The sequence below is a fragment of the Pantherophis guttatus genome, chromosome 7 (assembly GCF_059756535.1).
Source record: "Pantherophis guttatus breed Tessera chromosome 7, ASM5975653v1, whole genome shotgun sequence".
In the NCBI taxonomy this organism is placed as follows: domain Eukaryota; kingdom Metazoa; phylum Chordata; class Lepidosauria; order Squamata; family Colubridae; genus Pantherophis; species Pantherophis guttatus.
In genome coordinates this window covers 33057154-33082653 of record NC_142069.1, presented here as the reverse complement: position 1 = coordinate 33082653, position 25500 = coordinate 33057154, and the positions used below count along the sequence as shown (strand labels likewise).

Sequence of the window (25500 nt, the reverse complement as noted above, 5' to 3'; positions counted from 1 at the left end):
TTTACTCCTTGTCACATATACAGGTTGTTGAAGAGGATAGCTTTTTACTGGAAGAATGAATACCTAAAAAACTCACCTGATTTCCTGAATTAGAAGCGAAGTACTCTGAACATTTAATTCCTGAAGAAACTAAAATTCAATTATGGCTGTTCACCTGCTTCACATTTTATTCCAAAAATGTGTTTTGGAGCATGCAGGGGCACAAATGATGTACTGCTCTGCAATTTTAAAATGACCATTTTTTTTCTGTACTCTCATGGCAGTTTCAGAAGGTAGCCATGGAATCTCAGTAAAAGACATGGCTGCTTTAAAGAGCATTGCATTCCTATGTATACCAGAACACCTTTTAAGAATTTAATTTGAAGTGCTGCCCAATCCTATTTCTAGATGTACAAAATTGAGTTGTACTGCTGGTATAAGAATATTAAATGTTTCTGAAAATGGATTTCAAATATATCTCAGGTGCAGGAATACAATTTTAATTTTCTGTCTTAGTGTTTTTCTCCCAATTTCGTAATTGTTCAGGATTTATATTTCTAAAGTAATAGAATTTAAAATATAAATATAAAGAGGAAAAGAAACAGCCCGCAAATTTTATTCTTCTGTTGTATTTCTGAGTTTTATTGTTATCAGGCATACTTTGTTAAATATAAGCATTTTGTTTGGAAGAAAGCTTTGTCTTTTTCCTTTTAACGCCTGACAGTAGGTACAACATTATTAAAATCTTCCATATTGAGGCAGCCAAACAGTAGCTACAGATTCTTAAGACTGCAGCAAAAATAGTGGCTGGGTGCATCAAACTTCATTGTCATTATGGTTCTGTTCCACTGCTTTTACACTGGAGCCTAGAGATCATGTTGATGACTTGTTTTATCACAATGGCCTTTTGAGTGAAAATATGAGTACCACATTGGAGCATGTCCCAAAGTTGTGCTTCATAGTAGACTGTTTGGCCATTGTGCTGTCTTCTCAGCCCTTCAATTGCTGCTGTAAATTGTACTGACCTTAGACTTTTAGGGCATCAGAATCAGTTAGAGATAATACATTATATACATTCATACCTAAGTCCAAATTTTATATACATATCTCTAACCAGTTTTTGATCTTTCAGAGATAAATTGGTTTTATGACTTTACAGGTCTATCTGGTAATATCTGAAATTGCATTACATCTTCCATAAAAAAAGAATCTACTATTGATTTTCAATAAACTAAAAACTACAAAAACAAACAATAAAATCCCAAAGCAATAAGAACTACTAATAAACATAGGTGCTAATTAATCTCAGTAGTAGTGACAACCCTCAAGTGTCTATAAAAAACCATTTCTACATCAAAAAGACACCAGGGGAATTGCTTTGCCTCTTCTGATTGCTGACTGCTCCATAAAGTGGGAGTTACTATAGACAAAGATTGTTCCAGGCTTCTACTGACTCAAATCGTGTATTTGGTGGTGGTGATGGTCTATGACATAGATTCTATGTGAACATCCTTCCCAGAAGTTTCATGTTGCAAAATAATGACAGGATTGAATCATATAGAAACTGTGATGGGGCAGTGGTTAGAATGCAGTATTGCAGGCTAATTCAGCTCACTGCCAGGAGTTTGATCCTTACTGGCTCAGCCTTCCATCCTTCTGAGGTCGGTAAAATGAGGTCCCAGGTTGTTGTGGGCAATATGCTGACTCTGTAAACAGCTTAGAGGCTGCTATAAAGCATTATGAAACGGTATATAAGTCTAAGTGCTGTTACTATTGCTATATATCACCTGACAAAAGAGAGCCCATCAGACTGATCGGTCATTCCCATCACCACCCTGGATCATCCTTCCAGGGAAGAAGAATCACTGCAAAATGATTATGCCTGCCCTTAATCTTCATAGACAGTCCAGAAAAATACCATAATTAGTGGTACTGAATGCTGCTGCAAGGTCAAACAAAACTTTCCCTTACCTAAGGCCTTATTAAGGACATCTATTGGGGTGAGGTATCAGCAATATGCGGATGATTCCCAGCTGTACATCTCCACCCCTGACCAACCTAGGGATGCTCTTTCCATGATGTCTAAGTGTCTGGAGGCGGTACAGGTCTGGTTGAGTAGGAACAGGCTCAGACTCAACCCCTCCAAGACTGAGTGGCTGTGGATGCATCTCCTGATCTAGTGGCCCCACCACTTGTGATGGGAGGGGAGTCACTTACTTCCTCAGAAAGGGTTTGCAATCTTGGCGTCCTCCTGGATTCACGGCTGTCTCTAGTCGACCACCTGACGGCCGTGACCAGGGGGCCTTTGCACAGGTTCGCCTTGTGCGCCAGTTGCGCCCTTTCCTAGACAGAGATGCCCTTCGTACAGTCACCCACACTCTTGTCATCTCTTACCTGGATTACTGCAATGCCCTCTACATGGGGCTGCTCTTGGGGTGCACCCAGAGGGTCCAGCTGGTCCAAAATGCAGCCACGCGGGTTCTTACGGGAGTTTCCCATTACTCCCATGTTACACCTCTCCTGCGCAAGTTGCACTGGTTACCAGTGGTCCTCCGGATCCACTTCAAGGTGCTGGTGCTTACCTATAAAGCCCTTCATGGCATGGGCCCGGGGTACTTGTAGGAGCACCTACTGCCAGCCTCTCACCAACCAATGCGCTCGCATAGGGCAGCCCTCCTCTGAGTGCTAACGGCCAGGCAATGTCGGCTGATGGCGCCCAGGATGAGGGCGTTCTCTGTGAGTGCGCCGACCCTCTGGAATGGTTTACTCACCGGGCTCCGCACGGCTCCCGACCTCCACTCCTTCCGCAAGGACCTAAAGACGTGGCTTTTTAAACAAATCGCCTGACCTGCGGGGTGTTTTTAGTTTTGGTTTTAATATGGGTTTTAATTGTTGTATTTTTAATTAATCTAAATTAATTTATTTTTACTGTTCTACAGTTTTAATCCTTTGTGAGCTGCCCCGCGTCCTTTGGGAGAAGGGCGGCATATAAATTTGACCAAATAAATAAATAAATAAATAAATATTAGAGCAACCAATGCCATTTCCATAAACCTCGCCTGAAAGGTCAGGCTAACTTGTTAGTTCTAGGCCACTCAGAACCTGAAGCTCTACTTCCTTTTCAATAACCCTCCCTAAAAGGGAAGGTTGGAGATAGTGTGGTAATTGTCTAATGGAAGCCTGGAAGGCCTGTCTGATATTCTTCCTCCAGAGCTTCCAAAATAACCCAATCTCTTAAAAAGCTACTCCCAGCTCCTCTCCCAAATATCTCAAGGAGCCATAAAGGGGATGTGTACAAGCCCCAAGTGTTGGAGTATCCTATCTACTTATTTAGGGTCAATATGTTGAAATGAATCCCGCATCTTTAAAGGCCATTTCATGTATTATACTATATGTTCAGGAGACAGACATGCCAAATCTTCAGAATGTGCCATTCTGGAAGGATCCATCCATTCTATGCTAAAGTAAAGGAAGCTGTCCTATTTCATCTTAAAACCACTGTCCAATCCTTGATATTGTCATGACAGGTTTTCCAATAACCATAGAATTGCTCAACCATTTGTATGAATTACCAAGTTCACAATTAAATAGAATTGGTTAATTATCTGTAACAGTACCGCTTTGAGCAATTGTTTTAGTGACAGATGGAAAGAAATGATGGGAGGAGGAAGTAATATGAGCCGCAGTGGTGCAGTGGTTAGAGTGCAGTACTGCAGGCTACTTCTGCTGATCACCGGCTGCCAGCAGTTTGGCAGATCGAGTCTCACCAGGCTCAAGGTTGACTCAGCCTTCCATCCTTCCGAAGTCAGTAAAATGAGGACCCAGATTGTTGGGGGAAATATGCTGACTCTGTAAACTGCTTAGAGAGGGCTGTAAAGCACTATGGACAGGGTATATAAATCTAAGTGCTATTGCTATTGCTACTTGGCATATTCTAAGATACTTTTCCTTCTTTAGAAATGTGGCAGTGATGTATCCTGAAATTACAATAAATTTCATAGCTTAGTTCAAATTAAGCTTTGCTTCTATCATTTTACAATCTCAAATAATTTATTTTTAATTCTTTAATGTTCTGTGTCCTTCAACTTCCGATTTCATGAGAACATAAGAATGGTCCTGTTGGATCAAACCAAGACTTATCTTAGCTCAGCATTTTCTCATAATGCTCACGGGTATGTGCTAACAGGAGATGGAGACATACCCCTTTTATACAGTTTCAACTGGCATTTGGAGATACAGTATACTTCTCACAACCTCAGGATAAAACACTGAGGCTTCAAAGCCATTAGTCTTGATAGACCTGAACATACCACAAATTAATTACTCACTGTATAAAATAGTACTTTCTTTTATCTATTCTAGCTTTCATTCCAGTCAGCTTTGTTGAGTGACCATTGGTGTGTGTGTGGGGGGGGGTGTGGGGGGGTGTGTGTAAGAGAGAATGAGAGAGTGCTTAACTACTATCATGGCTAATATTGCCATGATAATAGTTGAAATATTAGCAAGGAGTGGAAAACTTCTGGTGTAATGAACAGGGAAGAAAATTCCTGTGAGTGTTCAGGGATAAGGAAGCCCCATAGTTTTCCTTACTTTGTCAATCAGGTTAATTGTTTTTTCCTTTTTCTCTCTTTTTCTATTCTGTTGAATCAGAACAGTAATGCTGGGGAGCAGGGAGAACATTTTATTAAAATAGATGACCTGTACATTCTGTTCTAATTTTCTGTTATTTGAGGCTAGAAATGTACTTGAAAAATGAAAGGACAAAATTTTCTAGAATTAGATAAATTATTCAGCAATTGTTGCATATGTTTCATTACCAAACTAGGTAATATCATCAGTGCTTTGATAAAAGGGAATGAGGTTTAGTGGCTTCTTACATGTGATAGCTCATTCTATCTGTCTTGACTAGGTAGTTCAGTGGCTAAGACACTGAGCTGAAAGGTCAGCAATTCAGCAGTTCGAATCCCTAATACAGGCAGGGGTTTGGATTAGATGACCTCCAAGGTCCCTTCGAACTCTGTTACTGTTTTGATCAGAGTTGTTGTAGTTTTCTTCTTAGATCTTTGTTTGCTTTTTGAAGTATGTAGAATTTGGGGAATTTTTATGGCAGGTGTGCCCAACCCATGGCCCACAAGCCACATGTGGTCCCAAACAGTTAGTAATGCCAGCCTCACAAGATAATAAAAAGTATTTTAAAAATAAAGGAAGTTTGTTATGTATATACATTAACTATATTATATATTTTATATGTGGCCCAAGACAATTCCTCTTCACTCAGTGCAACTCAAGCAAGCCAAAAGGTTGTACAACCATACTTTATGGGATCATCTATCTCAGGATCCATAGTCATGCAATGTCTGAAAGCATGCAGTGTCTGAAAACGAGCTCTTTCATAAAGCACAAAATATAGAAATTTCTAAACAGCAAATGTAGTATAGTAGTGGGACAGTATGGTTTCCAATCTCATATATCAATGTTTGGAACTATAGCGAGACCTATTCCTTCAGTTCCTAAAATAGTTTTTCCCAATCTGGATATTTTCCATGGGTACAATTTTGATCACTGGGGATGGTTAGAATCAGTAGTGGGTTCCACTTACCTTCGGTACCGGTTCGGAACCAGGAGCGTTCGTGTGTGCTCACTTCGCTCACGCGTAGCGCTTCTGTCATGCACAGTACTTTCTGTGCCTGCGCAGACCGTCCATGATGATGTCCAGGCAGGTGGGCGGAGCCTCCCTCTACCACCACTACCGATTTGCCTGAACCGGGGCGAACCAGTAGAAACCCACCACTGGTTAGAATACTAGTCAACACATAAGATGACACCAGGTTAGGGGTGGGTTTTTTAAAAAAAACAACTGATCACTGGTGTGAACTATTAAACCCTTTTCCTCTGCTTCCCACAGAGGCTTAGAGATTCAAGCTTGAAGAAATTATCATGAAAAGGAGGGAAATTGATTGAATTCTCTTCCCCAAAATATATTTGTTAATCATTATATTTTAAATATCTGATTTGTAAATTTGCCAGTATAATAATTTCTGGACAATAGAGAGTCCAAGTAGTTACTTATGTCCTTTTTTTAAAAATTTGATTTATATGCCGCCCTTCTCCGGAGACTCAAGGCGGCTTACAATGCGTTAAGCAATAGCCTTCATACTTTTGTATATTTATACAAAGTCAGCTTATTGCCCCCACAAACTGGGTCCTCAATTTACCTACCTTAGAAAGGATGGAAGGCTGAGTCAACCTTGAGCCTGGGGAGATTCGAACTTGCAGTAATTGCAGGCAGCTGAATGTTAATAACAGGCTATTAGTCTGCTGCGCCACCATTTATACCATTTATACTTGCTGTATAAATAAATAGACAAATAAATAAATAATTCAGAGCAAGCTGGATTCAGTAAGGCTTGTTTGTTTAAATGTATATCTTGCCTTTTTTCAGAAACTTAAAATAATGTATATAGTATTTCCTGTCCATTTTTTTCCATACAAGAACGCTATAAGGGCGTTGATAGTGATATAAACAGATATATACTATATTGGGGCCTTAGCCTACAGTCTCATAGATTCTCCATTCAAAATAGAACTTCAGACTAAACGTGAATATAATCAGATTATACACTTTATGGCCTTAGAAATATGGATAAAAAAACAACTTATATATCAAGATAAAAATATTTCTAAGAAAAGTCTGCATTGAGTATTTTTAATATTTACATTGAAAAGCATGATATCTCTATAGCTTTGCAGGCCCTTTTCTTTCTTTTTTTTTCTTTTTCTTTTTCCCCCTAATTACTTACATAGGGATTATTCTTTATACTGTTTATGTTGTTTGTATTTTTTGTCATGGATTGCACCAGTGAGGCTAAAACCAATTTCATTATATACATTGATGTACAATGACAATAAAGGCTATATTATATTGTAATTGTGAGAAATACTTAATCTGACATTCATTTCTACTTTTAAAACATGCCTCCCTTCCACTCCCCAATTCCAGCTGGACTGGAACTATAGTAGCAAAATAATTACTTCCTTTCTTCCAAATTTCTCTCTAGCATGTGGTTATAGCTGTTATGCTTCATGGTTTCTACATGATAATTCTCACCACAGAGAAAGTAAAATATTACTTTTAATCCATGCCACAGGTTTCACAATAGTAACATCTTCTTGCATATCTTAAAATAATAAAAGTTTATTCTCTCCCCCTCCCCCACTACCTTAGCAATGAGAGAGGGCATCAACTTTCCTATGAAAGGCTTTGCTTTTCTCTGGAATACCTTGAACCATTATTGCCCTTCTTCTAACATATTACGTATCTAGATTTTGTGGTTTCAAGCCTAATTTAGTTCACTGGCACTGTTGTATATAATTTCTCCTCTACCATTTGCTTGATTGTTTCTTAAAGTGCTGAGCATATAATATAGTGACGCTTCCTAAAGATGCTATGGTACAGGTCTATTGACCAAACTCATACCATTTCGCCCCTGTGTAGCCATCACAGTAGGGGTCTCTAATTACATGTGGGAAGTTTTCAGTTTGGGAAAAACTGACATCAGAGCCCCAATTTTAATGTTCCTTTTGTGAGCCCATGCAATTTTTTTAAAGGAACAAATTTACTGTTTAACTGTTTCGACAGTCATACAATTACATATTTTTGTAAAATAAAATTGGTAGGAAGTTATGCATACATGTATATATGCAGTTGCTATATATGAGTTTCAATCACTTGAGTGGAAAAAACTGAGTAAATTATATATTGAACTGCTAACTGGTATGAAGGCCTTGTGGTTTCCATGGTAACTGGGCTGGAAATAGCTCCATGTGACATCAGAATGGTACAGGTAGAGTGAGATCTAGCCTCCCCCTCCCCCTCAAAAGAGCAGAATTGGTAAAATTATAAGACATGTACAGTATTAGCAAGTTAGTAATACAGTGACATTTGCACTTAACATATTTAAATGTTCGACAACCAAAGGTGGATATGTTTTTATCTCAAGTTAATTAAAAACAATTTTTGATAAGATTCTAGAAGTGTATCTTTTCCAATATCTTTTCAATATCTTTTCAGATAATACAATGCAAATGGAAGCTGATAGAAAAAGAGGGGTGAGTGGACCCCTTCTCTGTTGTATATATAAAGATGATTGCCATTATTTCATATGCATACAGCTTGACTTCTCTGTCAAGGTTTTTCAAAGTATTTTGTGATGAAGTGACATAAGAGAACCAATTAGTTGATTGTTATAAGATAAAATATTGCATGAATATGATCATTTTTACAGTTCAATTGCAAGTGAGAGAATGTTTAATTTTTAAAAAAACCTCATAATCAAACTGTTAGGCATTAATTTTAACAGTTATACAGAATTCAGCAGATCAGTTTAATAGTATGACTGAACACTGTAGGTATACTATACCCCACTGCCTTCCTTGGACCTTTATTTTACACTACTTCCATTCTGGTGTCCCAGATATGTTGGAATTATATCATGGCCAATTGCTTGGATTTCAGAAAGCTGCAATCTCAACACATCTGCTTATATTAAATTGAAGGAGATTACAGTTAAAGTGGGCAGCCCTATATATACAGTTGATCTTCTGCTTTTGACCAGAAGAGTTTGGTTGGCTACAATGAGAAATTAAATGGGCCATTTACCTTATATGTGGCCTGGCTTCATGCATATTACTGACTTATTCTTGGAAGTATTAATACTTTCCTGCTCCTTTTACTCAGATCACCTAAACTATTTATCTAGGATTTTGTGGGGCACATATCTAAGGCAGAATATCAGCAAATAGCCTGAATCTACAAAGATGAAGTCAGGAAAGCTAAACTCAAAATGAAATAAGTCTTGCAACAAAAGTCAAAAATAACAAAAAGAATGCTTTTTTCAACATGTAAAAAAAAAAAGAAAAAAATCAAGGAAATGATTGGTCCATTAAAGGGAGAAAATGGCAAGAAGGTGACAAGCAGCAAGGAAAAAGCAGAACTGCTTAACTCATTTTTGGCATCTGCCTTTACACACACAAACCAGTTCAACCATTCTGAAAAAACACTGTGAAATGCTGATTAGGAGTGCAAGTGAAATATGCAAGAAAATGGTACGAGAACACCTATCCACCCTAGAGGAGTTCAAATCAGCAAGTCCAGATGGATTACACCCCAAGGTTCTGAAGCAATTGGCATATGTGTTTTGGAACTACTGAACCACATCTTTCAAAAATCCTGGCGCATTGTGAAAGTACCAGAGACTGGAAAAGGGCTGATATAGTTCCATCTTCAAAAAAAAGGGGGGGAAATGGATCCAGGAAACTACAGATCTATCAGTCTGACATCAATATCTGGGAAGATTCTGGAAAAGATAATCTGTGAACATCTAGAGCAGGGGTGGGCAACTGTGGCCCTTTTACAACCTGTGGACTTCAACTCTCAGAATTCCTGAGCCAGCTTGGCTGTCTCAGGAATTCTGGGAGTTTAAGTCCACAGGTTGTAAAAGTTGCCTACCCCTGATTCTAGAGACTAAACAAAATTATAACCAGAAGCCAAAGCAGATTTGCCAAAAATAGTTCAGACAAAACCTATTGCATTCTTTGACAATGTGAGCAAATTAGTGGACCAGAGAAATGCTGTGTAATTTACTTGGACTTTAGTAAGGCATTTGATAAAGTAGACCATAACCTACTACTTGATAAGATAGAAAAATATTTGGTTAGATAGCATCACCATCCGATGGATTCATAACTAACTGACCAATGCACTCAACATGTAGTCCTTAATAGAACTGCATCTACATGAAGGGAAGTATGTAGTGGGGTACCCCAAGGTACCATTATCTTAGGCCCAGTAGCCTTCAAGATCTTCATCAATGATTTAGACAAAGAAATAGAAGGGGAATTCATCAAATTTGCACACAGTACCAAGCTGATAGGAATACATAACACTTCAGAAGATAGAGAAGGATCTCTATAGACTTGAACACTGGGCTCTATTTAACAAAATGAAATTTAGCGCTGAGAAAAGTAAGGTTCTACATTTAGGCAAGAAAAACCAAATGCACAGGTATAGAATAGCTGGTACCTGATTCAATACCGTGTTTCCCCAAAAATACGACCTATTCACAAAATAAGTCCTAGCTTGATTTTTTGGGGTGGACCTAATATACACCCTACCCAAAAGTTAAGCCCTAGAGAAGGGGTGGGCATGGCCAGCAGAGGAGGCAGCCCTTCCCTTCCCTGGTCAGATAATGGCAGCTGGCCCCCTTAATCACGACTCGCGGATCAGCTGAGATGATCGGGAGCTGCTTCTTGTTTTATCTCTCTAGACGCCTGGAGGTGTTTCTTGCACACTCTTGCTAGCCCCAACCATTCCACGGCACTAGGGAACCTCGCAGCCGAGGGCCCCTTGTCAAATCCCAATCCGGGTCTCACCATACCTGGGGGTGGTAGGGCGGCTGGTTCCTAGTTCAATACTGTGTTTCCCTGGTTCGATACCATGTTTCCGTTCATCAGCTGTTCACCCCTGCGGCCGTGCACGCTCTTCCAGCCATGCTTCCCAGGACTCTGCATCATGCCCTCAGCCCGGTCACGCCACTGCGACCGGATGTCCCATCGCCACCGTCGCCTCCCTGTTCTTTGTGGGTCGGCCGCGCACCTCATTGCCTGTCGGTGCTGCTCACAGCCAAACCCAGCCAGAAGAGCGGCCTGTTGACGAGCGGATGGCCGGCGCTGTCCTAATGTGTCCCGCTGCCACCACCACCTCCCTGTTCTTCATGCCAGCCACGCACATTGTTGCCTGCCAGTGCCACTTGCAACCAGACCCGGCCAGGAGTGCGGCCTGCTGACGAGCGGCTGGCCAGCACTGTCCTGACGTGTCCCGCCACTGGAGTCCCGCTTGTCGTTGGACTCGCCACCTCCGATGGTTGCAACTCCGTGCCCCCCCCCCATGATAGTCATGGTAGATCTGGGACACCTCGCTCCACACCAGGCAAGAGCAGCCCAGCAGGACAGCCGAAAGCAGTGCTGCCAGAAGGGCAAAGAACCTCTGCGAGGCCAGCAGCAGGACAGGCAGCTGCTTGACTGCCAGTGGCCAAAAGTGTCCTAGCAGCAGCAGGGCCAGCAAGCAGGGCAGGCAGAGGCTGGGGCGCGCCAAGAACTTAGGCCATTGCAGTCGATTGAGGGGGCACAAGGCGCGTAGGGCCTCCTGCTGCTTTTGCAGCCTCAATCGGCTGCAAGAGCAGTTGGGATTCTTCAAGGTGGCGGCAGGAGATCATCAACTGATTGGTTGCTCCGCGGACTAAGCTGCTGATAGGAGGAGCAGTTTTCCTCACCCCCCACCTCCCGGTACATGGGGGGAAAATAAGACCTCCCCAAAAATAAGCTCAAGCTCTTATTTCGGGGGTCAAAAGAAAATAAGACCCAGTCTTATTTTCAGGGAAACATGGTAGTAGTAGCTGCAAGAAGGATCTGGGAGCCCTAGTGGACAACCATTTAAATATGAGCCAGCAGTGTACAGCAGCTGCCAAAAAAACCAACAGTCCTAGGCTGCATTAACAGAGGGATAGAATCAAGACTACATGAAGTATTAATGCTACTTATAATTCCACACTTGCATTCAGTTTTCGTTTCCACAATATAAAAAAGATGTTAAGACTCTAAAAAAGAGTTCAGAGCAGAGCAAGAAAAATGATTAGGGAACTGGAGACTAAAACATACAAGAACGGTTACGGGAATTGAGGATGTCTAGTTTAATAAAAAGATGGAGTAGGGTAACATGGTAGCTATGTTCCAATATCTAAGGGGTTGCCACAAAGAAGAGCGGATCAATGTAGTCCCCAACGTAAGCACCAGAAGGCAGGAGAAGAAGCAATGGATGGAAACTAAAGAGGGAACCAACCTAGAACTAACAGTTAGAACAATTAATCAGTGGAACAATTTGTCTCCAGAAGTTTTGTGTGGTCCAACACTGAAAGTTTTTAAGAAAAGATTGGACAACCATTTCTCTGAAATGGTATAGAATTTCCTGCTGCCTGAGCAGAGGGTTGGACTAGAAGACCTCCAAGATTCCTTCCAACTCTGTTATTATTGCTGAGTATTTAAAGGGATGAAGTGAAAGGAACAAGAGAAATAAAAGGTAAACTTGGAATATCAAATTAGTTAAAGAAAGGGGTTTTTCCTCATTATTGTATAATACACTGTACTAGCCTTCTGAATATGTTCTATGCAGATTATATCTTCTATATATGCTTAGTAGATTTTCCACATAATGACAGTACTGTAATACAAAAGCAATGCATGTAAATAAAGTGAGAAAATTACATGTAAATGTGTGAATTTAATTTGAACTGAAACAAATTAGTGCATACTTGTATGTGTGTGAAAGAAAAGTTATGATGTGCAAATCTCAAATTACTCCATCTGAAAGTAATCAGTAAATCTGGATTAAAAATCTTTGGGGGTTTCTCTGCTCCATCAAATAGTGCTACTACCCTTAGGGAGATATAAATAACTTGACTCCATGTCATGTAGGCCTTTAAAAGTGATAGTCAGCATATTGAATTGTATCTAGAATGAAACTGGGAGCTAGTGCAGCTTGCATAACATTGTAATGGGGCAAACTGCCCAACATTGCATGTACCATTTTGACCAGTTGTAACTTTTGGATGATCTTCAAGGGGAGCCCAGTGTACAGCTAGTGCTAATTAAAGTAAATTGCTAGTGCCTTTACCTGTATTCTCCCAATGTCTTTCCAGAACACATGATGTGTGTTTGTTTGGTTATTGGCAAATCTCTTTCTGTCCCTCAGTGTTTGCTATAAAGGGATTGCTGTGAGCCACCATTCCTTTGTTGCATTTAAAAGGTTTCTGCTAGCTATGCATGTAAAAGGACAATTTTCCAAATTGGTGCTGTATTCTAGTAGCAATTGTGGCACATTGCAGCAGTGGATTGAGTAGAAGAGGAGAAAGATAGCTTGAGTAATATCTGGAGAAGGGAGGAGGGAGAGCAAACCCCTCCCCCCAAATTCTCACTCCATGCAGTAGAAAAATAAAGAAATTGCTAGCACTCCCTCCATCCTTAAGGCCAGAGGTGGCGAACCAGCAAGTCCCACCACTGGCTGGCCCTGCCCCTGCTTGTTTTTCGGCCTGTTTTCTGGCCTGTTTTCAGGCCGAAAAATGGGTGGGGCGGGACCCGCTAGTGGTGGGATTAGCCCCAACTGTCTGAATCCTACCTCTGCCTTTGAGGCAAGTGGCCAGGAGGCAGGGCTGGGTGTGATGAGTGATGTCACCCACCCAGCCACATGACCAATTGGCTACGCCTACCCAGCCAGAGAACCGGTTGTTAAATTATTCAAGTCCCACCACTGCCTAAGGCTATTTAAAAAAAGCACCAGGGAATATTTTGCTCCCTTCTGGTTCCTGCAGAAGGAAACCAAGAAACCCACTCCCAAAAATAAACCCCACATACCCTCAGATACAATTTTTTTTACTACCTTCAAAAACTCAAAACAGTCCAGATGAAACTTGGCTGCATTTTAAAGTGAAACTACAAGGTGGTGTACATTTAATTGATAGTATACCAAAAAGTCCGAGCTGCTAATGTGAGGGAAACCATCCTATTAAGGATCTGTGATCAAAATGTTACAACAGGAGATCAAGGGCTAGAAGTAGGGGGAGGTAACCAGGTGTTCTTTCTAGTGAGAAAATAAATCACAAGTTTTGGAGAGCTGTAGCATAGGTTTGAAATCACATTCATGTAATGCCATGTTAGACAGTGAATTTTGTCAACCAGTATATACTACCGTAGTCTCTTGTGACATTAAACAGAAATAACCTCATAAATAGCTCCTGTGAAAACTACACTCTAGTAAAGGGAGTCCTTGACCTACGACCACAATTGAGCCCAAAAATTATTAAGTGGGACATTTGTCTAGTGAGTTTTGCCCCATTTTACAATATTTCTTGCTACAGTTGTTAAGTAAATCACTGCAGTTGATAAGTTAGTAACTAGTTGTTAAGTGAATCTGGCTTCCACATTGACTTTGCTTGGCAGAAGGTTGCAAAAGCCGATCATATTACCTTGGGATACAGCAATGGTCATAAATATGAACCAATTGCCAAACGTCTGGATTTTGATCATGTGACCATGGGGATGTTGCAATGGTCTTAAGTGTGAAAAACAGTCATAAGTCACATTTTAAAGTGCCACTGTAACTTTGAACAATCACTTAGCGAACTGTTTTAAGCGAGGACTACCTGTACTGAAAATGTGGATATGGTATACTGAAACTGAACCAGAAATAAGGTCAGCTACCAAATATGGAGGTCTAGAGTTGACTCTTAATGAAACAAAAATCCTGTATGAAAGTGAGTTCAGTGTAAGTCAGAACAGTATATTCATTACTCATACACTTATTTTTTCATAATGGGAGTAATACTGCCATTTCAAATAAATGGTAAGGTTTTACTAAGATTACATATCAGAAATATGGTTTATAAGCTCAGCTGAATGAATTATGGAGCACAAAGATAAATGTATATTAAAATTAAAATTAAAATTAATTAAAATTAAAATTCACAATATGTTTTGAGTAGATCAGAGTTTGGTAGAAGATGTTTTGGGCACTGCATTGTATAATTTTATTTTATTTATTATTAAATTCATTTGCTGCCCATCTTGCTGTGGGGCTAAATATAACAATAGTAAAACAATGAAACAATAAAAATAAATAATGAAAATTCAGCAATATGAATTAAAAGATGGGTGGGGATGGGAAGAGGAAGCGTGGAGGAGGGTATTGAGGTCTAATATTAGTTTAATAGCCACCTATAAATAATAAAATTTATTTCAAATCAAAATTAACAGTATCTTCGTGTACTTCTTATAACAATAACATGGAAGTTGTTTTGTGTTGCCTTCTTCTTTCAACATCCCAGTTTAGCTTACAGCCCCAGGATTTACTGATGATTTAGCAATCCAATATTAAGCAGTTCCAGTGTCTGCTTTTTAAAATCAGCCAAGGTCAGCTCAATGTCACATAGTTGTTATAACTTACCTTTTGGAAACAGTTGATAGCCAGGACACAGTGCGGTATTTTTTAATAAAATTTTTATTGCTTTTAAAATAATAACAGAAAAGAAAAAACATAACGAAGGACAAAGATACATACATTATCAAAACATACTGTACATAACAAGTGCTTAAAAATAAATGAAAAAATGTAACAGAAAAATAAAATATAGAATATATGTTGTTACAACAGTAAAGAGTTACAAATCTATATATTGTACTTTATACAGAAAATATTCTATTTTTTTAGTCTTGTATGCTACCCAGAGTCATTTGCTTGTGAGATGGGCACCTAAATAAATTAGATAAATAAATAAATATAATTAATACAAATGTTATGTATACACACACACGTGGTGTGTGTGCATGTATGTATGTGTATAGATACTCAACTATCAGAAATTCTGATCTTTTATATGTACATTATTATCAGATCAGTATGACTTAGTCTCCTTTAACATAGCTAAATTTTGTTAAGCTGTCTGTAAAAGTGGACAGTACAATTCTCATGATGATACTTCAGTGATGGATGTGTCTTTATCCTCACTATCCTAGTCACATACAAGAAAGTAAATATGTTATCAACCAACGTAAGTGTGGTAAATTCTTCTAGCAATTGTATCCCCCACCTTCCAACTAATTAAATCTAACTCTAATCGGTGGGCACCAGTATTGACCTCTCCCTTTTTATATATTAATCTCACAGATAAGATCCCAGAGGAATGAAAGGTAAAAATAATTGTTTGCCTATATAAAAAGGGCAATAGGAATGACACAGTTAATTATAGGCCAATTAGCCTATTGTACATCATTAACAAATTACTTAACAGGTACCGGTAATTCACCAACTCAATACCTGGGTTACAGATGAAGGAATAAGTAACACCAAGAAGTGAGTTTCCAATCAGGACAATGCATAATGCTACATCATTTAGCTGATAAACAGAAAGCATTCTGATCTGACTTTATTTGCATCCTTTGTTGATTTTTAAAGCAAGATTCAGTAATATTTCTGAGATTAGACTCGGTGACATTTTGAGTGAATCAATGACTCTTGTTGCTAATTCATAAGTTTTATGAAAAAAGCAACTCGGTAAGGTCTGTCTGATTTCATCTAGACATTCAAATAGGTCAAATACGGAATCTTTTCACTTCATTGCTTTTTAATATAGCAACTTCAAAAACAGACAGCAGAAAAAATACCCAGTTGTTCATCAAGTCATAAACTAGAACAAGTTCAATGTTTTAAATATTTGGGAATAGTCTTTCAGGCTTCTAGAAAACTAATATCTTTGAATAATTATGTCACATCCCAGTGATAATTAAATTGTTTATGGCTAAAATAAACTTGCTCAACTATTTTATGTTATATAACTTGGCCCCTGCACAAATCTATGGGCTTATGAAACTATTTAATTGAGCTTCCTTAGGACTCTTTTGTTTCTTCAAAATGTGTTCCTAATGCAATTTTGAGGCTTGTTCCAAGATTTTATCTTTATGGCTCTGAATCCTGTTTGATCCTAATGGGCCGTTACCTCAGCTGTTTACAAAAAGTGACCAATCTTGTTGGTATCAAACTTGTATGAACAAATTATCCAGTCTTCTTCACAAAATATAGGTCAATCAACCCTTATGGGAACCAAACCAGTGGAAAAGCAATAAATTAGAACATTGATCATCAAAATAAGCTCACCATTGTTCCTGAATTTCATCATCAAATGTTAGATTACTGCAAGCCCTCTATTGTGGGGTATTTATAATGTCTGACACTAAGTAAATACAGATGGACTTTCTCCAGAGCCCATGTTAACCATTTGTCTGAAATGGTATAGGGTTTCTTGAGCAGTGGGACAGCAGGTTTTCTGAGCAGGGAGTTGGACTACTAGAAGACCTCCAAGGTCCCTTCCAACTCTTTTATTCTGTTAATGCTTTTCCTTCTGCTTGTTGGAGGGGAGCTCCTTATTCTTAGAAACTTGCCCTTGTGGCTGTAGAGAGGTAGAAACACTTGGCCAAGTGTTCTTACAGTGTCCCTTATATGAAGATACACTTTACCATCTTCAATTATTTCCAAATTTTTGGGTGATATAGATAGATTTTATGTTCAATATCCTTTAAAGGATGTTAACTATTTAGTTATATTCTAAGTTGCTAAATATCTTTACTGAGTTACAGAACTGCCCAAAACGTTGTAGATGTGTTGTCCTATCATTTTATGATAATGTCCTGGTAACGGGTTTGCTGTAGCAATCTATTTATTTTCTCTTATTTGTATTACTGGTCAAGTCTGTAGTAAAGAAATTTGATTTCCAATTTCTCTATTCTTGTTAATTCTCACAGGCATTTTGTCTGTGTTTGGTGAATAAACAGTTCAAACCACTATTCAGAATGAAGATCTTGATGGAGCGTACTCTTAGGTGTTCTTCTTCAAGACTTCAAGCATTTAGAATCTAGCAGGATTTTCAGCTCATTTACTGGAATTTCAAGACAAGGGATCTCACAAAAGTGATCCAAGGATTTGTCAGAAAGAGAAAAAATATATTCATCCATCCATCCATCCATCCATCCATCCATCCATCATCTCTCTCTTTCTATTATATTGATATCCCAATAAACATCTTGAATTGGTTTACCATAAAAATTTTAAAAGTAGCTTAAATCATTGGTAAAAACATATATTAAACAAAATACAAGTACAATAAAAAATAGCATAGTTAAGCCAACAATAGGGAAGCTAAAAATATAAGAATGGCATTAACACATTTGCCATAAAGCAAAACTGCCACACATCCTTAATCATACTCATTCTTCTTCCTATCCCATTTAATCTTGCTATGCTATTTTTCTCAAAAACTCAAAAGCACATTATCATAAAAGATTTCTCTTTCTCCTCAATTAAGAATTGCTAATACAGATAGTCCTTAACCATTAGAACCATTTGTTTAGTGACCGTTTGAAGTTACAATGGCACTGAAAAAACTGATTTATGATTGTTTTTCACATTTACAACCATTGCAGATTCCCCATGGTCATGTGATCAAAATTCAGACACTTGGCTCATATTTACGATGGTTGCAGTGTCCTGCAGTTATGTGTTCACCTTTTGTGACCTTCTGACAAGACCAAGTCAATAGGGAAGCAAGATTCACTTAACAACCGTGTACTAGCTTAACAACTGCAGCAATTCATTTAACTATGGCACTTAAAATGTCACTTTTTTCAGTGCTGTTGCAACTTCAAACAATCACTAAATGAACTGCTGTAAGTCAAGGACTACATTTATACAGTTCTGGTAACCATACTGAAATGAAGTAGAATTGGAAAATGCAGAATAGGACAAGCAAAATGATTAGAGGTGGTTTGAATATCTTCATTATGAGAAAGGGCTAGAATGTTTGGGATACTTTTGGAAAAAAGGAGTATAACACAGAATAATGATTGAAGGACATAACACAATGCATAGCATGGAGAAAGTAGACAGGGAAAAAGTCTCAAATCATTAGGACTGGGATCATCCAATTAACCTCTTTAAAAGCAAATTTAAAATAAAAAAAGAACCACTTCCTCACACAGTGCATAATTTTTAACATGCCACCACAAAATGTAGTGATAGCCACTAGCTTGAATGACTTCAAAAGGAGATTTGATACATTCATGGAGGATAGGTGTATTAAAGACTATTGATCTTGCAGATCCTAGGTTATTTCCATGTCTGATCCAGCAGGATTGTTCTTACATAACAAGAAGGCATAATACATGTACAAGATTTCATGCTATAGAAAGGAAAAGGGAGCATCACTCCTATTTTGAGTTTAAAGTCGTTTATAAAAGTAGAAGAGGATGAAGCCTCAGGGGAGGATGGGTTGAGATAGAGAAATCATGAGCACCTAACAGACTTTGAAATGTTCACTTTCTTTTGTTTATTTTGGGAAGAGGAATTCATTACAATATAGGCAGCATCCAATTCTTTTTATGATGCAAAGAGCTAAAGGGCTGAAAGTTGTTAAAACATCTCTAGGGGCAGCAGGTCATTAAAGGCAGAGCAGATAGTACATCCTTTTCACATGTGTTGTCCTCCTAAGAATAGTTTGCTTTGGTTTGTGTTGGGATTCTTTTGAGCAGCAATGTAACAGAAAGCATTTGACTAGTGATAACACAATAGGTTCCAATAGCTACCAGCCTCCCTTTAATCTCTCTAGTTTAGGGGTGTCAAACTCGTGGCGTCACAGTGGCATCATGTGACGTATTGGGACTTTTTTCCCCTTCACTAAACTGGGAGTGGGTGTGGCCAGCATGTGACAAATTTGGCCTGCCAAATTTGACAGCCCTGTTCTAGCTCCTAAGTAGAATACTTGCCTTGGTTATTGGGTGATAGCAGGGAGCCATGCCAGTTTAATACTGCATTAAGAAACCTACTGTAAGTTATGATGGATGCTTATGACAAATCATTCCATCATTAATTGCCTTATATAAATCTTTGTTACATTTGCATCTGGAGTAATATATACAGTTTCCTGATTTGTTATACTATATTCTCTACGTTATTTATTACAAATGTTTTAGTCACTGGGTCTGCATTAGTTACTCCATTAACTGTTTTAATTTGTGTTGTAGGTCTCATCTTCTATAAGAATATTTACCTGCTGTAAACTTGTGCACAATGGACCCTTGGTCTTACATCTCCCACAATCTTTTTCATTGTTTGTAATTTCTGCTGCTGACATTTAAATGCTGGTCTGCATTTATGAAACTAATACAATATTTGGCAGGCAACATCATGAGCCAATCAAAGCTCACTTTTAGAAGATCAGTAGAAGAGTGTGAAATGGTTTTATCTAATCAGAGCCCTTCTCATGAGTTTATTTGTTTTATTGTTTGTTTGTTTGTTTATTTAGTATATGGCAAAAATGTTAAAAAGCACATCGCAATTACAAGTCGCAATATATATATAATAGTCTACCTTTGCATTTAAAAATAGAATAAATAGTTTCACATTTGAGCTACTAGTGGAATGGAGTAACAAAATAAATTGCTGATCCTCCTCTATGATACATGCCTTTCTGTGCCTAAATGTGTCATTTGGAAAACTCTTCACTGAGTGGTGTATAATAGATGATAAAAATAATAAAAATAAATTGTAAGCTCCTAAAGTTTATATTGTGCTACGGCACCAGTACTTCATTACTTTCAAAAGCCTTGTACAATTTGCAAAGTAATGTGTGAACAATTTTGCAAATAAATGTTTTCCCAGCAGTTGTGACCATGATTGTGTATTGCTAAAGATTTGGGAAGGGAAGGGAAGAGTGAAGGAAGATAAAAAATGCATACCTGAAAAGAGAAGCTCCATTAATAGAACACTAAACCTCTCTTGAGGGGGAGGAAGGAAAAAAGGTTTATTGCAGCAGAGTGTAACGTCTGAACTAAAATGTGGCAAGAATTGGAAATAAATAGGAATAAACAAGTCCAAAAACTGTTTTAAAAATACTCAAAATATCTGTCGATACATGATAGTATCTGTAATAAATTACAATGACATCAAAATGGCAAGTTTTTGATGATGTCAAACAAATGCTGCAGTTACATAATTGCACTGTATCTGACACAAGTACAAAAATCACAGCATTTGTGTGATGCCATCACATGTGTTGTCATTCGCACCTCCAATAGATGTTCACATTTTGTGTGTCTTAATGTAGTTGTAAAAAGAGTTGCATTATTTAGTATTTGCAGCTTTGACTGATCTATTAATACATTTTTAAAGTTCCCTTTCATGAAGTTTTATAAAAAGGAATACTTTTTCCATGTAATTTTATTCCCTTCTGTTTGTGAGCATGCTCCTTGGCTCTTGGATAGGCCCTTATGGCTCTAGGTAATTCATAGAGAAATGTTAGTTTCTCAGGACTTCCTTTCTTCACACATCAAAAAGAAGACAGTGGGAGGTAGGCAAATGGATTTGCCAGATGTTGTCTTCTAAATCCCATTCCGGGTTCTGAATTGGTATCAAACCCAATAGAGTCGGCTGCCTGAAGCAGAGCTTTCACATGTCCTCCCTTTAGAGCATTGCTAATGATCTGTTCACCCACCAGCCCATCTTTCAAAGCAGATCCTTTCATCCTGCTGAAAACAGAGTTTCTAGTTAATTGGCTGAAAAATGTACTTTACCTTTCACAGATAAACACACAGGCACAGTCTGTAGTACAAGTTCTTTCAGCTGCATAGGCTACTAAATTTGAAAAAATAACTGATCCAGTTAATCTGAGGGTGGGGTTTTTGTTTTTTGTTTTGCTTAGCTTAGATCAAGCATTGATTGTTTGAATGGTTACACAGGGAAAAAAACCAGAAAGACTACAATATTTTCTACTAAATTTTAATTGGTAGCAAGTAAGTATTCTTTGTTTTTAGATTTGGTTTACAAGTGTTATCTCCTCTGGATAGTGAATGTAAGGTTATTCCTATCATATAGAGTGTATGCAAGTATGTTATCTTAAAATAACATAACTATATAAATTTATGCCAAAAATCAAACGTGAAGAATCAGCAAAGAAATTGCAGTAGGTTTCATATAAAACAAGCTATAAATGTCACTCTTTAAATATCCCACAACTCCTAATCATTTCTGTCTCTTTCTTCTCCATCCATGTTTATCAGCATCATATAATTAAACTCCTTTCAGAAAGCTTAAGAATTTCCTGTTTCAAATAGAAAGAGGGTAGATACTGGTGGAGGAAAAACAAAATTGGCTGGTGACAACAGTTTTTCCAATCCTAACTGTATATTGCATTTCATATTCTAAATTGTATACTACATTTCTTAAAGTGGCACATGGAAATGACATACCAAAAATGGTACAAGAATATGGCAATAGACAGATATGATTATTGCATGCTCTTGAAATATATTGTAATACTTTTTATATCATAGATGCAGTTTGTCTCATGACTTTGCATTTATATAATAAACAACAGGACTGCCTGCCAAAATAATACATAAAACTAGCATTTCTTGCAGTCTTCCAAAATAGTAAATTATACTTTAGCTATTGGTTAAGGATGAAAGCATAAGCATGTTTACCTGGAAATAAATGCATTCAGTAGTAGATATATTGCTGAATAAATATTTCTAATCTTCGGGTGGAGACAGAATTGTTTTTGGCTAGATTCCTGCTGTATTTTAAGAGACATATGAGAAGATCCTTCACATCCCCTTTTATATCAGTTCTAGCATTTCTGAATTGAAAACATAGCTATTGTTATAAATGGTATCTTGCAATGTTTTCTGTTTTTTTAGTGGCAGTCATTAAAAATATCTCTATGTCTGTCCTCCCCCCCCCCATCTGTTATATGCAGCAGAGAAAGAGGAATTTATAGGACTAATATGAATTCTTAGTTCAGCACGGTTGCTACTGATTCATGTTTCGAAATAGAGAGAAGGAAGATTAAACACGTCTCTCCTATTCTCAAGTTCTCATCATGTTAGGTCCATCTTCGTTGGTCTTCCTCCTGTTCTGAAACCAATCATAGTTCCTTTATATATATATACTGTCTTTATTTTCCAATTTAATTTTCATTCATTCTGTATATATCCAAACCACCTCAATGTACTTTTTCATATTGGTCACTCATTTCACATATTTATTCTTTACTCTAACACTTCCTGTTTTTACTATATATATTTCTTAAGTACTGTACTGGATTTCTGTAGGTAGTCCTCCACTTACAGCCACTTGTTTAGCAATTGTGTGAAGTTACATCAGCACTGAAAAAGATGACTTAAAACTAGTACTCATACTTACAAACTTCACAGCATTCCTCTGGTCACAATCAAAATCTGGGCACTTGGCAATCAGCATGTATTTACTGGATCAATGGGGGAAGCTGGATTCACTTAATGACATGATTCACCTAACAACTGCAGTGATTTGTTCAACATCTGTGGCAGAAAGTTGGTAAAATTGGGTACAATTCACAAGTTGCCTAACAAAGGAAATTCTGATTCCAATTGTGGTCATAAGTCGAGAACTACCTGTATTGCATTAAACTACTACTATGTTTCTCCTTTCATACACATCTTTCACTACCCTGTAAAAAAACTGGAGAGCAGCATGTTCTTAAACCATCTAATTGTCACTTCTATCAATAAATATTTCTTGCAAGTGGGGTATTCCACACCCCAAATTCAAAACAGAAAGATCTTTTGGAATGGGAATTAATACCTTCCAAAGACATATTTATGTAGAACTATTGGAATTTTAAGCATCATATCCCATGGTGGTGCAGTGCTTAAAATACAATACTGCAGCCTACTTCTACTGACTGCCAGCTGCCAGCAGTTTGGCAGTTTGATCCTGACTGGCTCAAGGTTGACTCAGCCTTCCATCCTTCCGAGGTGGGTAAAATGAGGACCCAGGTTGGGGGCAATATGCTGATCTGTAAACCGCTTAGAGAGAGCTGTAAAGCACTGTGAAGCGGCATATAAGTCTAAGTGCTATTGCTATTGCTATCACTGTTTAAAACTGCATATGGCCCAGTAAAAACTAAGCTTCTCAGTTTTGAGTTCAATCTGATTAAACCATTTCAAAGATGATGGAAGTGTGGTGGTTGTGGTGGCAAACACAACATAGAATGCTTGCATCATAGTAGACTGGACAATATTCTTTAAAAAATTGCATCCAAAAGCAGTAATGAAAAAAAGACTTGACACTCTTCTGGTTTGCAAAGTTTGTGCAATGTATGTACTCACATCCAAGAATTATATGTGCACCAAATGTAAACTAATAGAAACACTTGAGGAAACATTAAAAGTCTTAATGGATTTAAAAAAAAAAAACATAGCAAAAACAAAGATGGAGATTGGAGACCAGTTTATAGTGTGACCAGTCAAGTTCTTTAAAAGTCAGTAAGGTTTGTTTGTTTGATTGGAATGGTTTAAAAGCATTTGTAATAAATAAAACATTCCATGAAAAATCAGTTATTGTATCAAATCTTTTTTTACTTCTCACCAGGTAACCACATCAATTCATAGGCCTGTGGAGTTGAATAAAACGTGACTAAATTAGTGGATCAGGAAAATGTTATGGACATAATTTACTTGTTCTTCAGTAAGGCATTTGAAAAAAATAGACCACAACCTACAATTTGATAAGATAGAAAAATGTAGATTAAACAGCTTCATCACCAGATAGATTAGTTATTGGTTGATTAACTATGCTCAATGTATAGTTCTTAATGGAACTGCATCTACATGGAGTGGAGTATAGTATGCAGTGAGGTACTACAAGGCTCTGTCTTAGGTCTCTTCAGTAGAAGGAGAACTCATCATTGCAGACCACAACAAGCTGGAAGGAATAGCCAATACTCTAGAAGATAGGCTCAAGATACAAAAGGATTTCAGCAGACTTGAACACTGACTCCTAACTAACAAAATAACATTCAATTCAGAGGTGAAAAAAGTAAGGCTCTACATTTAGGCAAGAAAAGTCAACTGCACAAATGTAGAATACGTGGTACCTGGCTCAGTGGTGGTAACTGTGAGAAGAATCTTGGAGTTCTAATGAACAATCACTTAAATCTGAGACAGCAGTGTACTCCATCTGCCAAAAAAGCTAATGTAGTCCTAGACTGCATTAACAGAGAGATAAAAACAAGATCACATGAAGTGTTAGTACCATTTTTAGTGTCTTAGTAAGACTACACTTGAAATATTGCATCCAGTTTTGGTCATCCTAATATAAAAAAGATGTTGAGACTCTAGAACAGGGGTGTCAAACTCGTTTTCATTAAGGGCCGCATCAGCATTGGACCTCAGGGGGCTAGGGTGGGCGTGGCCAGCTCGATGTCATGTCTGCGGTGTCTGTGGTGGCCTGAGTGCACTGCCAGCGAAAACAGGCTCCCGAGCTCCGTTTTTGTGACAGCCTCCTGCAACCCTCTGCCAGTGAAAACAGCTCAGGAGGCCACAGTCCTCACAAGCTCTGTTTATGTTGGCAGAGGCACCGCGGGCCAGTCCTTTGCTGTTTCCAGTGTGACTCTGCAGGCCAGATCTAAGCACCCCACGGGCCGGATCTGGCCCCCAGGCCTTGAGTTTGTCACCCCTGCCCTAGAAAGAGAACAGCAACAAAGACAATTAGGGGACTGAAGGCTAAAATATGTTAAGAATGATTGCAGGAATTGTCTACTTTAATGAAAAGAAGGACAGGAGTGACATGATAACAGTATTCTTGTATCTAAGGGACTGCCACAAAGAAGAGGGGGTCAACCTAATCTCCAAAGCAGAAGCAATGAATGGAAATTAATCAAGGAGAGAACCAACCTAGAAATGAGAAATTTCCTAATAGAACAATTGATCAATGGAACAGCCTGCCTTCAGAAGTTGTGGGAGCTCCATCGCTGGAGGTTTCTAAGAAGAGTTTGAACAGCCATTTGTCTGAAATGGTATAACTCTCCTGCTTGAACAGGGGGTTGG

General features: G+C 38.2%; 1 protein-coding gene across 9 annotated transcripts in view; it reads left to right on the top strand.

Moving 5' to 3' along the window:
• The window catches only part of TCF20 (transcription factor 20), a 187060-nt gene that overhangs the window by 86701 nt on the left and 74859 nt on the right, over positions 1-25500 (top strand). For 4 of the 9 annotated variants that reach the window (XM_060694592.2, XM_087873139.1, XM_087873137.1 and 1 more), the window contains one exon: positions 8051-8088. The exons of the other annotated variants lie outside the window; for them this stretch is intronic. The gene's annotated coding sequence lies outside the window, so the exon portion shown is untranslated. The remainder of the gene's footprint in view (positions 1-8050; positions 8089-25500) is intronic. 9 annotated transcript variants of the gene reach the window in all.